Here is a 14,634-nt window from a genome sequence, read left to right as displayed (position 1 = left end):
TCAATTAATACTTCATTGATAATCATTATCAATAGTTTGATGAGTCATTCTATTTACTAATGCCACAAAATTCAACAAATCTTTAATGAATATCTAGAATGGACTCAACTATTCTAGTTTGTTGGGGCAATGTGATGAATAAGATACCTTTAGTTCAAGGAGCATAGTAAGCAAGACTGGCAGGCAAACAAATAAATGGAGTACAACTTGATTCATTAATTCAGAACATGTTTGCAGAGTGTTTGTTCAGTACCTAACACAAGGATAGATGTTAGGGTTAAAAACAAAAGTTGATAATGCATCGCCCCTGCCCTTAAGGATCTACAGAGAGGTACAGAAGACTAAGACACAGAAGTAGATTAATAATCACAGTGTGCTGTGGTCCGTGCTAAGGTAAGAGTGCATAACAAATGATACAGGAGCAGAGAGGTGAGGCTCTATTTGTAGGAGGACTGAGCTGCCTTTTGGAAAACTCAAATCTGATTTACTGTTGCAATTCAGCTATGGGCTGAATATGAACAAGTGAGGTAGACAGACAAAGTCTAGATACTAGCTTTAACAAAAGAACTCAAATTAAAAAGAAGAAGGCAGCTACTAAAAGAAGGATCAGGAACAAAGACTAGTCTTTAGAATAATGCATAGGCATAGCCTTGTGGAGGCCTGTGAGTTCTGCAGTGTGGTGGTTATTACTTGCTCTGCCCAGCTCTCTGGATATGTGTACAGGAAGAGGGATGGCTGTAAAAATTTAGAGAGTTCTTACACTAAAGTACAAAATACCAGTGAGCCATCAGTGATGGTTACCCTAATGGAATAGAATTTGAAAGGCAGAGGGTCATTCTCTAGCCTTTGTCTTAAACCTCAGTGTTCAATGACACAACACTCTATGATGGGGCTTAGAATCTACATGTGCCCAGGGAGCCTAGGGAGGTTCTGGTGTCCCATCAGTGGCCACAAGCATGGTTTGCAGCATCCAGCAGGGCCAGAAAGAAAGAGCATCAGAGGCACCCCAGAGAGTGTGGCACAGCCAGGATAACAGCAGCAGCTGCCCTCAAGGTGAAGCCAGAATCAGACTACAGTACCGATGGAGCTCTGAGGAGGGGCGGTAGTAAATGGGAAACACCATGCTCAAGGCACTGCAGCAAGGATGCCTATAAGTAGAAAGCTATTAATGCACATGTGGAAGAAACCCAGAAATACTACCCAGGAAGGTGACTCTGGAGTTACATGGCCCAACTTGAACAAGTGAGAACTAAAGCCATAAAGACCTAGGTTGTTGCCATTGATGTGTCCCACATCTGCACGCATCTTAGAAGGTACAGGAAATTTAGGCAGTACATGTACACACAAAATAAAGTGTCTAACACAATGTATAATGCATGCTAATTAATTTTTTCCTTTTCTAAAAAAACTGCTTTATTGAGCTATAATTCATATACCATACAACTCACCTACTTCAATTGCACAAAGGTTTTTAGAATGTACACAGAGTTACACGACCATCATTACAATCTAATTTCTGAATATTTTCATAATATGAAAAAGAATCCCTCTACACATTAGCAGTCACACCCACGCCTTTGGCTTCCTCTCTCTTGGAAACCACTACTCTACTTTCTGTCTGTGTAGATTTGTCTATTCTTGACATTTCAGATAAAGAGAATCATGCAATACATACTCTTTTGTCACTGACTCTGCACCTAGGGTAATATTTTCAAGGGTAATTCATATTGTAGCATGCCACAGTCCATTTTTGATGCTCAATAATACTGCATTATAAGGATTTACAATATTTTTCCTATCTATTCATTAGCTGATGAGGATTTGTATTGTTTTCACTTTTTGGGGTACTATGAATTATGCTGCTATGAACATTTATATGCACATTTTTGTGTGGATGTATGTTTTTCTTTCTCTAAAATGTTTACCTGAGAATGAAATTACTTGGCCAATTTTTAATATTTTGAGGAATTACCAAACTATTTTCCAAAGTGATTGCATCATTTTACATTTACAGAAACATTGTATGAGCCTTCTGCATTCTCGCCAACACTTGCTAATATCTTTCATTTATTATAGCCACTCTAGTGAGAGTAGACTGGTATATCATTGTGGTTTTAATTTACATTCCCTGATGACAATGATGTTGAGCATTTTTTCATGTGCTTATTGAATGTTTGTATACCTTCTTCAGAGAAATGTCTACTCAGATGCTTTGCCTAATTTTAACTGGATTATTCATCATTTTATTATTGAGTTCTAAGTGATTTTCATTTATTTTGCCTATAATTCCCTTATCAGATGGATGTTTTGCAAATGTTTTCTGTAATTCTGTGGTTTACCTTTTCACATTCTTGATAGTATTGTTTTCAGCACAAAACTTCTTTATTTTGATGTGGTCCAATTCATCTCTTTTCTGCTTTGTTGTTTTTGATTCTGGTGTCATATCAAAATAAATAAATGAATAAAGCCTAACGCAATGTCATAAAGATGTACTTCTATTTTTTTTTTTTGATGACTTTTCTTAGCTTTTATATTTTGGTCTATAATCTGTTTGGAGTTAATTTTTGTGCATGGGGTGAGGAAGGACTTACTTTAATTTTCTTGCATATGGTTATCCAGAGTTTCAGCACCACTTGCTGAGGAGCATGTTCATACCTGCTTTGAATGGTTTTGGTATGTGTGCTTGTCAAAAATCAATTGACCATTAATGAATTCTTTGTTTCTGGACTTTAAATTCTATTCCAATGATCTATATGCCTATCCATATGCTAGAACATACTATTTTGGTTACTGTACATTTGTAGGTGGTCTTGAAATAAGGAAAAATAAAAAAATATATATACATACACATACAGATATAATGGAATATGATTCAGCCTTAAAAAGAAAGAAGTCCTGGGACTTCCCTGGCGGTGCAGTGGTTAAGAATCCGCCTGCCAATGCAGGGGACATGGGTTTGAGCTGTGGTCCGGGAAGATTCCACATGCCATGGAGCAACTAAGCCCGTGTGCCACAACTACTGAGCCCACGTGTCGCAACTACTGAAGCCCGCACACCTAGAGCCCGTGCTCTGCAACAAGAGAAGCCGCCACAATGAGAAGCCCACATACCACAATGAAGAGTAGCTCGCCGCAACTAGAGAAAAGCCGATGCGCAGCAATGAAGACCCAACACAGCCAAAAATAAATTAATTAATTAAAAAAAAAAAGAAAGAAGTCCTGCATGTGTGACCTTGCTGAACTTGGAGGACATAAGTGAAATAAGGCGGAGAAAGAAAGACAGATATGGCATGGCTTCACTTATGTGTGAAATACACACACACACACACACACACACATACATATATATATATATATATATATATATACACATATATATAAAGTTCAAACTCATAGAAACAGAGAGTAGAATGATGGTTGTCAAGGCCTATGGTTTAGAGGAAATGAGGTTGGTAAAAAGGTACAAACTTCCAGCTATATGGTGAATATGGTGAATAAGTTCTGAGGATCTAATGCATAGCATGGTGACTATAGTTAATAATACTGCATTGTGCAACTGAAATTTGTTAACAGAGTAGATCTTAAGTAGTCTCACAAAAAAAAGAAAGAAAGAAAGAAAGAAAGTAAAAAGAAAGAAAAGAAAAAGAAAAAGAAAAGAAAGAAAAGGGAAAAATAACTCTGTGAGCTGATTGGTATGTTAATTAAATGGTTGTAGAAATCCTTTCACGATATGTAGTTATATCAATCCATCATGTTGTATTTTTAAAATATATTACAATTTTATTTGTCAATTATACCTCAGTAATCCAGGGGAGGAAAAAAGAAATTAAGTATTGTGAGTCTCCTAACCTTGATTTTCCCTTTCAAGATTGTTTTGGCTATTATGCATCCTTTGAATTTCCACATAAATTTTAGGATCAGTTTGACAATTTATGCAAAGGAGGAAGCTGGGATTTTGACAGAGACCATGTTGAATCCTTAAATCAATTTAAGGAGCGTTGTCATGTTAAGAATATTTAAGGAACCCCAATCTTCATGGCCATATCTCTCTGGAATAATAAAGGACTCACAAGACAGATCTGGGAAGAAGGCGAGAGATAAAAGTGACCTGTCCTTCCTGGGGTGAAACTATAGCCCTAGACAGGCAGCTGGTGTGAATGGGAACCCCATGTTCTTGACCACACACATCCAATGTAGAGCTCCCTTTACCCTGAGCTGGGAGGAAATAGAAGTCATCATACCACAGACTCACGGTTCTTACCGAGATTTAATAGATTTTCTTAAATATATGTCTCCATTTTCTGTATGCCCTGAGGAAAATTTCCAGACACTGAATAGTTGTTTTAGTTTTGCTTGTTAGTTTTTGAAATATTTTTCAGCAGTTCAGTGATTGTTTCATTAGGAAAAGCATACAACGAGCTCCTCACCCACTGTCCCTGTGTATAGTTTCTTAACCTTTTCTGTTTTTCCTGATTTCTCCCATAAGAAGTCATTATGGCATTGCTCTGCTGCTGTAAACCCACAAATAAAATGTGGGCTCCTCTGGTCTTCCAGGCAGAACTGTACTCTCCTCTGCACATTCTTAGAACAAACAATTGCTCTTGTACTTAATACCTAATAATATTGTAGTAATTTTCTTAGAACCTCAAAGCCATGTCTGTGTTAAATTCTTCTGTGTGATATAGGTGTCCAGTGCAGGCCTGGTACAGAGATGCTGTTCAAAAAGTATTTATTTGGATAAACAAATGAATCCATCTAGGCAAAAATAAGATTTGCCAGTTGAGACTGGGACATAATTAGGCTTTTATCTCTAAAGCTGATAATATGAATAATGAGGATAATATAATACAGCATATTTTTCATCTAAATAGTTTCATTGACCCCTCTTCCATTCAGTGCAAGTATAAATGCCAAATCTCAAATGGAATTCCCTCTCCCAGGGTAACTTGGAGTTATCCCATGTTGCTGACTAAAGGCTATTTAATGCTAAAGTGTTTTATAACATGGGGACTGAAGCCAGGGAGACTTTTCAATAAAGGGACAATTTGCTGTGAGAGGAAAATTAGAATCAGTAAACTTTTTAAGCTGACAAATTAGAAAAGATTATTACTATTTTTCACCCAGTGCACTTAATAATTGCCACATACTTGCTCTAATGTGCATTACAGTCTATTAAATCATCTCTGTGCTACCATTGTCTGTATTCCTATTATTGCACTTACACAGGACTGTAATTACTGTACTTATTTATGCATTTATTTTCATCACTAACTGGAGTCCTTTGAAAGTCATCACAAAGTATTGAATATTTGTATCCCCCAGATGCATAGCACATAATCAGTGCTCAATAAATGTTTGTTGAATACATCATTTCATTTATCATCCTGTGCTGTAGTGATGTGCTTTCATGTTGAATCTCTCAAACTCCTCAAAGAGAGTCTTTTATCTTCATGACAATATCCCCACATTGAATAATTGGGTTGCAAATTCAATAAATAAATAAGGGAATTAATGACTGGATAAATATACTGAAAACTGTGTTTTATATTTCACAGCCTTGGATACATAAATGATTATATGAACATGCATGTCCAAATCTCGATGACTCTGCACTACCACTTGCTTGACTATGTAGTCTAATTTTTCATGGCACCTCCAACACAAATATTTTCAAGAGAACTCTCCAATGCATAGTTTCAGCATTTAGTTCATTTGATGACATTTATTACCTCGTGGTGAAGTTTCTCTGTGGGTTTTTCTTGCCCTTTTTATTCTAAGCCCTCTCTCAGGTCTATCCAAGTCCTTCAGATACAGTTATAATAATCCACAGGAAAATCTGACTCATTTATTGATTTTTTTAGCTGCTTGGCATTCAAGTCTTCAAATGGAAGGTTTTGAGGAAATCCATCCACAAGTGTGTAGCCTTGATGGGAGATAGGTGTTCACCACCACCACCATGAAACTCTGGGAACCAGATCATCTCTGTTATTAGTTCTTGCCACTGAGGAAAAAAGACAGATAAGGCTGCCTTTATAAGGCTTATCCCCATGAAATGGGGAGTCCATTGTAGAGTCCTCATGAAATGTTAAATCTGGAGTAAGTGAGGTTAGGGTTGATTAGAATCCATTCAATGACTCATCGTGGCATCAGTGTGCAGGGACATTGATGCCAGTTGTGGCAGCAACAGTTTAAACACTATTTAATAAAAGCTGGGTGTTGTGTTACCTTCTTTCTAACCATCCAGGTCCTCTACAGTGTCTGCCTGCAAACCAAGCTTATTTTCCACGTTCCCATCAATATGTTGAGCTATGATATATTTTTTAATAGATCTTTATGGGAGTATAATTGCTTCACAATACTGCGTTAGTTTCTGTTGTACAACAAAGTAATCAGCCATATGCACACACATGTCCCCATATCCCCTCCCTCCTGAGCCTCCTTTTCACCCTCCCTATCCCACCCCTCTAGGTCATCACAAAGCACTGAGCTGATCTCGCTGTTCTATGTTGCTGCTTCCCACTAGCTAAATATTTTAATTTGGTGGTGTATATATGTCGATGCTACTTTCACTTCGCTCCAGCTTCCCCCCGCCCCATGTCCTCAAGTCCATTCACTACGTCTCTATGATATTTTAAAACAGATCTCTTGGTTTTAATGTAATCAGGGTCTGTTTACCTTGCCTGGAACCCAAAACCTTGACTGATACAATATTACTTTAAAGGTAAACAAGGTTTAAACATTTTATTTCCAGGAAGCTAGTCAACCCAGTGTAAATCAACAGAGGCAAATGAATGTTTCAGATAAGAACATTGTTTAATATCTTTCAATAGAGTGGCTTATTCCTGCAGTTTCTCAGCTGGGATACAGAATAGTGGCTTGCTCATACTACCTCTTAAATCTCTTGATGGAGATCAGCATCTTTAAAACTATGTTCACAAAAGGTTAGTTCAGGAGAGTTTAGTGAGTACTCTGAGAAAAGGGAATTCAGTCACATAACTTTGGGGTATACTGGATGCTAAATCTTCCTCCTGGAGATTTGCTATGCAATTTAGCCTATTTGATTCTCTGGAGGGTCTTAACATAAAGACACTCATTTATCTTTCCTGGGGGTTTAACATAGAGTATATTTTTCACAGCACACTAATTAAAATAATGTGGAGCAGCAGACTACGGAAACCAATGTGGGTAACACTAATGGAGGTTGCTAGTGTTCTTGATTTGTATTGTGGAGGGAATGGATGAAGAACCAGTGAAAAAGACTTGCCAACAAACCCGAAATGCTTTTGTTAGTGCTACATTCCAACTCTGTGTTGCATAATTTCTTGCACGCCCTGCTATATGCCTTTCACTATAACTGACTTAAAAAGTTGGAACATGGAAGGGAGAACTCATTTCAAAACCGACAAAAAATACTTACTGAGAAAATATGAAGGATCAAATACTCATAGAAATCTAATGCCATCTTGAAAGTAAAATAAGCTATATAATTTCCTTATAGGTATTTACTGGAGTAGAAATGTAGTTTTTCGAACAGGATACTAGGAGAGAAGGACAGTAAGGAAATTTCAATATTTATTTCAATATTAATCACAATAGGAAATCATTTGACTCCATTTACAGAAAGCAAGATCTGAAGATATTAGTATAAAGATAATCAGTAGGAAAATTACATATGTATATAGGTATAGTTCTTTCTAAATGTAAAAATAAATGCCAAAGAGTAAACAATATAGATTACATAGTAAAGGAATGAATGTGTGTATAATATGTGTATCTCTGTATGTCTGCTTATTAGTTTATACACATATTTTTATAGAGTGACTGTGTATAAAATATGAAAATAACTGGAAGAAGATATATTAATCACACTAGTAAATATAAATAGCTCAATATCAATAATCAAAAATTTTAAATTTTTCAGATTTGTTTAGAAAGTATAATCAAACACTCTATAAGAAATGCATGTAAAGCAAAGAGATTGAGAATGGTTAAAAATAAAACAACTACATCAGGCAAAGAAAACAAGAAGAAAGCAGTATTTCAGTCTTGATGTGTGACAAGAGAATTCAAACAAAAGCATTAGCAGAGGCAAAGAAGGACACTTTGAAAAGATAAAGTGTCACAATGAATATGTTTAATGTTCATTAATATTTTTTCAAAGATATAAAAATAATTTTCACAAAGTAGAAATCACATGACACAAAAGTAAAAACACTTTAGCATATTAATACTAGAATTTAATATACTTCCCTTAATAAAGGTAGTTCCAATGGACAAAAAAAGTTAGCTCTTTTAAACATATATCAAAATCTCAATCCCAATTATAAATAATATATCATTTTTCAAGGGCAAAAGAAACATTTATGGAAACTGATGATTGTAAGATGATAGAGAAAACTTCTATATATTCCAAAAAATAAAAATAGCTCAAATAAAATTCTCTGACTGCTAAACAACAGTACTACAAGACAACCGTGCTACTAGAAAATACTACTATTATTTGACAAAAAGGCAATAAACTAGAACAAAATGCTATTTTCTAAAAGACCATATACCTTGAAATAATACAAGATAACACTAAACATCTATAGGTGAAAATTAAACTACAGAATGAAAATACATAAAATTTAAAAATTATGAAAATGATTACACAGAATACAATCTGTGGCATAGAGCTAAAGCTATCACTAGGAGAAATATTTTAGTATGGTATAGCTAACTCAATAAGGATGAAAATGTGTATGAAACACTAAAAATTCGAAAATAATGAAACTAAACCTATGAAATTAGAAGATATAAATTACAAATATATAAGGAAGTACTAATGAGAAAGAATACAAAAATACAGAAAACTTATAAATAAATCTTAGTAAAGCACTTCAAAATATTTTGTAAATGCCAAATCGCCAGCTACATAATAAAAAAAAGGAAGAAAAGACTAATAAACAACATCATGAGAAGACAAAGCACAGACAATGATCAAAAAAGAATAAATTTAATTTAGACAACTCTTTGCAAATAAATTCAAAAACCTAGATGAAATGGAAAAATACGTAGGAAAAGTATCTTACAGAATTGACCCTAGGAATGAAAGAAAAATGAAAAGACAAGTTAACATAAAAGAATACAGAACACAATTAAAAATCCCCCATCTTCAAATAGATAGATGGATAGATAGATATATATTGATATATTTATATATATAGATATATTGATATCTATTTCATCAGGTCCAAATTATTTTTGACCAAACATTACATTAACCATCCATAAAATAATCAATGATTAATATTATTTCTTGCAGTGTTAATGGTTGCTCAGGTCTAGTTTAGTGGTTCTTGCTCAAAGGATAATGTGGCAGTAATAAATGACTAGAGGATCTTGAGTCAACGCAAAACCTTCCTTACTCCCATATCTGGTGCCTGAACTTGGAAAACTCAAACAGCTGAGACCTAAAAGAGCTGTTTTTCTCAGGCATCTTTCTCTTCACTCCATGTGGCCTCTCTACATGATACTCGCAACATGGTGGTTCAGAACTGGACTTCTTACATGGCAGTTTTGGTCTTCAAAACACATGTTTCAAGAGAAAGCCAGGTAGAAGTTGCATAGTCTTTTATGAAGCTGCCTCAGAAATCACACTGCCCATTCTGCTACATTCTACTTGTTAGAATCAATCACTAAACAAGTTTATATTCGAAGGGCATGGATTAGACTCTAGCTCTTTATTTCTATGCAAATGGCAAAGAATTTGCAGTTATGTTTTAGAACTACTACATCCATCATGTTTACAGAGTTGACAGAGATTAATAACTGATGAAGTAAAGTAATATATGATTTAAGGATAACAGATAGCTGAGGAGATTCACAAAAATTGTTACCTGTCTAGGACAGGGGTCCCCAGCCCCTGGTCTGTGGCCTGTTTGGAACCAGGCCACACAGCAGGAGGTGAGCAGTGGGGGAGTGAGTGAAGCTTCATCTGCCACTCCTCATCATTCCCCGTCACTCACATTACTGCCTGAACCTTCACTCGCATTACCACCTGAACAAACCCAACCCCCCCACCCCCCACCCATGGTCCATGGAAAAATTGTCTTCCACAAAACCGGTCCCTGGTGCCAAAAAGGTTGGGGACCGCTGGTCTAAGGCAAGAGAAAGTAATCATGGCAAGATTCAGAGGTAGTGGTAATGGTCTGCTTTGAGACTGGATGGTGGCTATTTTCCAAAGACGTCTGCAACAATGTCTTCCATTTGACAAATACCTCTCACTTTGCCACTCTTCATGTAAAGAGGTGAGCTCTAGATCTCCTACCCTTGAAACTTGGTGGGCTTGTCACTACTTTGACCAATAAATGTCTTGAAAGTTTCAAGACTAAGTTGGAAAATGTGCTGCAGCCTCTTTCTTATTCACTAGAAAACTTGTTCTTGGGGCCCTGAAGTCTGAGTACCCTGAGGCTGCCATGATGTCAGGAAGCCAAGACATATGTAGGTGCTGAACTAAGGAATTCCAGTCTTGGAGACTGCAAAGCCTAAGCATTGTCTTGAGAATTACTGATCATTCTGATGAGTTTAGACCCAAGCTGTGTAATCATTGCCAGTCTTTGAATCTTCCCAGCTAAGGCTCCAAAACTTGCCCCACAAAGACAAGCCATCAACACTGGGGTCCAAATTCCTGCTCACACAATCATGAGCAGAATAAAATGGTCCATTTCCTGCTACAGGGTCTTGGGGTAATTCACTATGCAGCAATAATAACTGTGCAGTCATATTAATGTTATTAATTTTATCATATATTTTACATATATATTTATATATATTCTTTAGTACATGTGATAGACATCATAAAAATATACACTTATTTATAATAAAAAAGATGTGGTACATATATACAATGGAATATTACTCAGCCATAAAAAAGAATGAAATAATGCCATTTGCTGCAACATGGATGGACTTAGAGATTATCATACTATGTGAAGTATATCAGACAAAGACAAATATTATGTGATATCACTTATATGTAAGATCTAAAAACATGACTAAATAGTGGAGCTCAAGCAAATTTCCTGTGCACATGGTGACTGTTTAGTAGCAACTTTGGAGCAATAATCCCACCTCTAAGATGGACAATGTATAGACGGTCCTCTTCTGAGAAGCTCACCTTATAGATCTTCTCTGCTGTCTGCAAAAATATCAACAAATAAGATCTCAGTATGAAAGCCTGTTTTAAAGTTCAGAGCAATTTTCTCCTAGAGTCCCTGGAAAGAAGTTTGTAAATAAAAATTTCATGATATTTTTATAGTATATAATTTAATGAAAAGTTTTATATATCTATTTAGATGTAGTTGCATCTATCTATCATCTATCTATCACCTATCTCTCAAGAGAGACTTACAAATGTCAGCTGATTGTTTTCTGACTGTTTTGCAGTTCTCTTGTTCCATTTTTCCTCTCTTGCTGTGTTCCTCACTTATTCATAATTGCTTCAAATGTAAATGGTTTAAATTTTCCCATCAAAAGAGAATATATATATATATATATATTTTTTGTTTTTGTTTTTGTTTTTTTTCAGAGAGAGAGAGAGAGAGTGTGTGTGTGTTTGGAGCTCTACAGTAGAGAAAGTATTCAAATATTCTAGGAAATAACTATAATAAGGATTTTCTTCCTGGTGCTAAGAACTTGTTGATTTGTGGTAATCTGCTTGTTCCAATAAATGGCAGGTATGGCTTCCTACATACATCCCCTCAGAGTGTGAAGAGGGGGCACAGAACTAGAGAGAAGCATGGCTGCTAGAGATCTACCAAAACTTATTTAATTCACCTAAAGTTGGAAATTCAGATAATCCTATTTTTTATATTATAAATAATGCTGTGGTTAATGTATTTGTGCCTAAAGCTTGGCCCACATGTCTTGTTACAACCTAGGATAGGTATTTAAAAGTGAGCATCTAATTTAAGAGATCTGAACATATTTACGTCTAAATCACTCTCCAGAAAATACATTTCAGTTTACACAGTCACCAGCAATGTATACACCAGCAGTGTATTAATGTGTGTACTTCCTCAAACTTTAGTTATTCTTCATAACTAAAATGACTTAAAGACTCTAAAAGAAATAAGATTTAATGGTGGACTTTCAAGGACATGATGGGTTATAGAAGAGACTGCATACAACACTCTTAGTAGCATCTTTCAAATGAAATTAAGTGAAACTAACATTTTGATACTTCCGATTTATCGTATTAGGTGCTTTGGAAAAGGTTTTTTATATGTAATCTTCACAAAAACTCCAGCAGATTAGTGCCTTATCCATATTATTGCATATTTGGAAACTGTCTCAGAGAGGTTAATTAAGTTGCCTTTGATCAAACAGCTTAGGTAATACTGGGCTTCACACTAACACATGTCAGACACTAAAACAAAATCAGACCATCCCGCCTCTCAAATCACGTGGTATAAAGGGCCAGTAATTCAAGTGATCAGACTCCCTTCTCTGCGGTCCTTCATCTTATGTTTAATTAAAATGTGCAGAAACAAATCCCATTTCACCATATTCATTATTCATGCAAAATCACGTGTCACATAGGAATGACAGCACAATATTGAAAATATCTAGGAAGCTATTTATCTCCATCCTTTTTATGCATTTACTGTCATTTAATAAACAGCAGATTACAATCTCTTGGCACGATAAGGCAAGCATACACAAAGAAAGGAAAGACTTTAGTAACATTTAATTAATGACAACGCTAGCTATTATTTATGTGGGCTTATTAAAAGCTGCTGGTTTGTATAATCAATCTATAATTTTGAAATAATAGTAAATGGTATTATTGCAACCACATTATAAATTTGGTTAAAGATAACATTCATGTGTGGAAGTAGAGAGAACTCTCTCCCCTAATAAATGAGAAACTGTACATCAACTTTTAGAAATAGCTACTCCCATTAAATGCAATCACTTCTTTCCATTGGCTTCAACTCTTGGGTGACTTGGAGATGAGGGAATGCTTATTATATGTAATTAATTTCCACAGCAAAGAATCACAGCTAAATAAAGTCAATTGCTTGCTGAAATCAGCTTCTCAGATGAGCTACGGTCTATAGTAATTAATAGTTACTGAAATGACAATGACTGTGTTGAAAACATTGCTGGAGATGATCAGAAACATGAACAGTACCTGTTTCTATCTGACCCTTTTGGCTTCTGTGCACATGGACTTGAAAAGTACCCTTTTAAAAAATTAATAGCTTTATTGAGATATAATTCATCTACTGTACAATTTACACATTTAAAGTGTACAAATCAAGAGCTTTCAGTATACTCACAGAGTTGTGCAAACATCACTATAATATTATAGTTTTAGAACACTTTCATCCAAAAAAAGAACCCCCATACCCATTAGCAGTCACTCCCATTTCTCCCCACTCCCACCCTTCCCAGTCCTAGATAGCCCCATCTTGTGTTTTGGAGGAGTCCCAAGACTTTATGATATTTAACATTCCCTCTAAAGAGTGGGAATGTTAAGTCAGACTTCTGATTATTGAACAGTTTGACAACCTGTATCACAAATTAAAATTATTTTACTCCTGTAGCTTTTATAATTCTTATCTACTTTCTTAACTATACACCTTTTTTCTCTTCCAGAGGATTTCAAGGAGTAAAGCCAGCTTTATAAAATAATGGTAGTCTAGCTCAGTTAGCCAGAAAGAAAAGGGTGAAAGAAGATGTAGTTTCTCTGACTATTAGAGAAAACATATCAGAATTGCAGAGAGAAGGGAGCAAGCTCTCTTTTAATATTTGACCCACCAAATAAGTATCAATATCATAACTTGGGAAAGCAATGATGACCAGAGGGAGATGTACAGGAGACCACGGCAGACAAAAGTAGGGCACAATCTGAACAAGTCAAAATCAGATTTTATCTTCTAGCCTCCCTTGACCATTCTAGATCCGTGGGATGGTTTTGAATTTAGTAACACTCTTTGGCTTTATGCTGACATTAGCCCATGATCAAATGCAACTTTTTCATCTTTCTTATTCGATAAAGACTTCTTTCTGGACAAAGTTGTTTCTTATTCACAATGGAGTACAGCTGGCTGGTGACCTAGTTCCTAGAGAAGATTAGTACCATGGACCTGGTTCTTCATCTGTACAAGAAGGGGGTGGATTTGATAGTTCCAAAGATTGTTTTCAACTTGCTGTCTCTAATTATGTGACTCTACATTGACCACGTTGCTCAGTTTTTATCTAAGCACTAACCTGGGAGAGGATAGCATTCACAATCCAATGCATTGGGGCCTTGCAATTCACTATCATTGCAGAATCAGAAGTAGAATTTTTCCCTGGAAAATAAAAACACCACTAAGCCAGTGAGAAGCTGCATTACCTAGGTCCTCAACTAACCTACAGACATGAAAAGAGCAATTGTCTGGTTAAAGAATTTGTTTACCCAGTGAAATATGTCATTACCATTAGATTGATTGATGGAAATCAATCTTCTCCCAAGACAGGCTTTCTACCTTCGTCAATCAGTGCCCTTCACTGACCTCTCTCTCTCTCTCTCTCTCTCTCTCTCTCTCTGTCTCTCACACACACACACACACACACACACACACACACACACACACACACACAC

Source organism: Monodon monoceros, unplaced genomic scaffold (genome assembly GCF_005190385.1).
Source record: "Monodon monoceros isolate NGI ecotype Baffin Bay Population unplaced genomic scaffold, NGI_Narwhal_1 Super_Scaffold_16, whole genome shotgun sequence".
Lineage (NCBI taxonomy): Eukaryota > Metazoa > Chordata > Mammalia > Artiodactyla > Monodontidae > Monodon > Monodon monoceros.
This window is presented reverse-complemented; position numbering follows the sequence as displayed.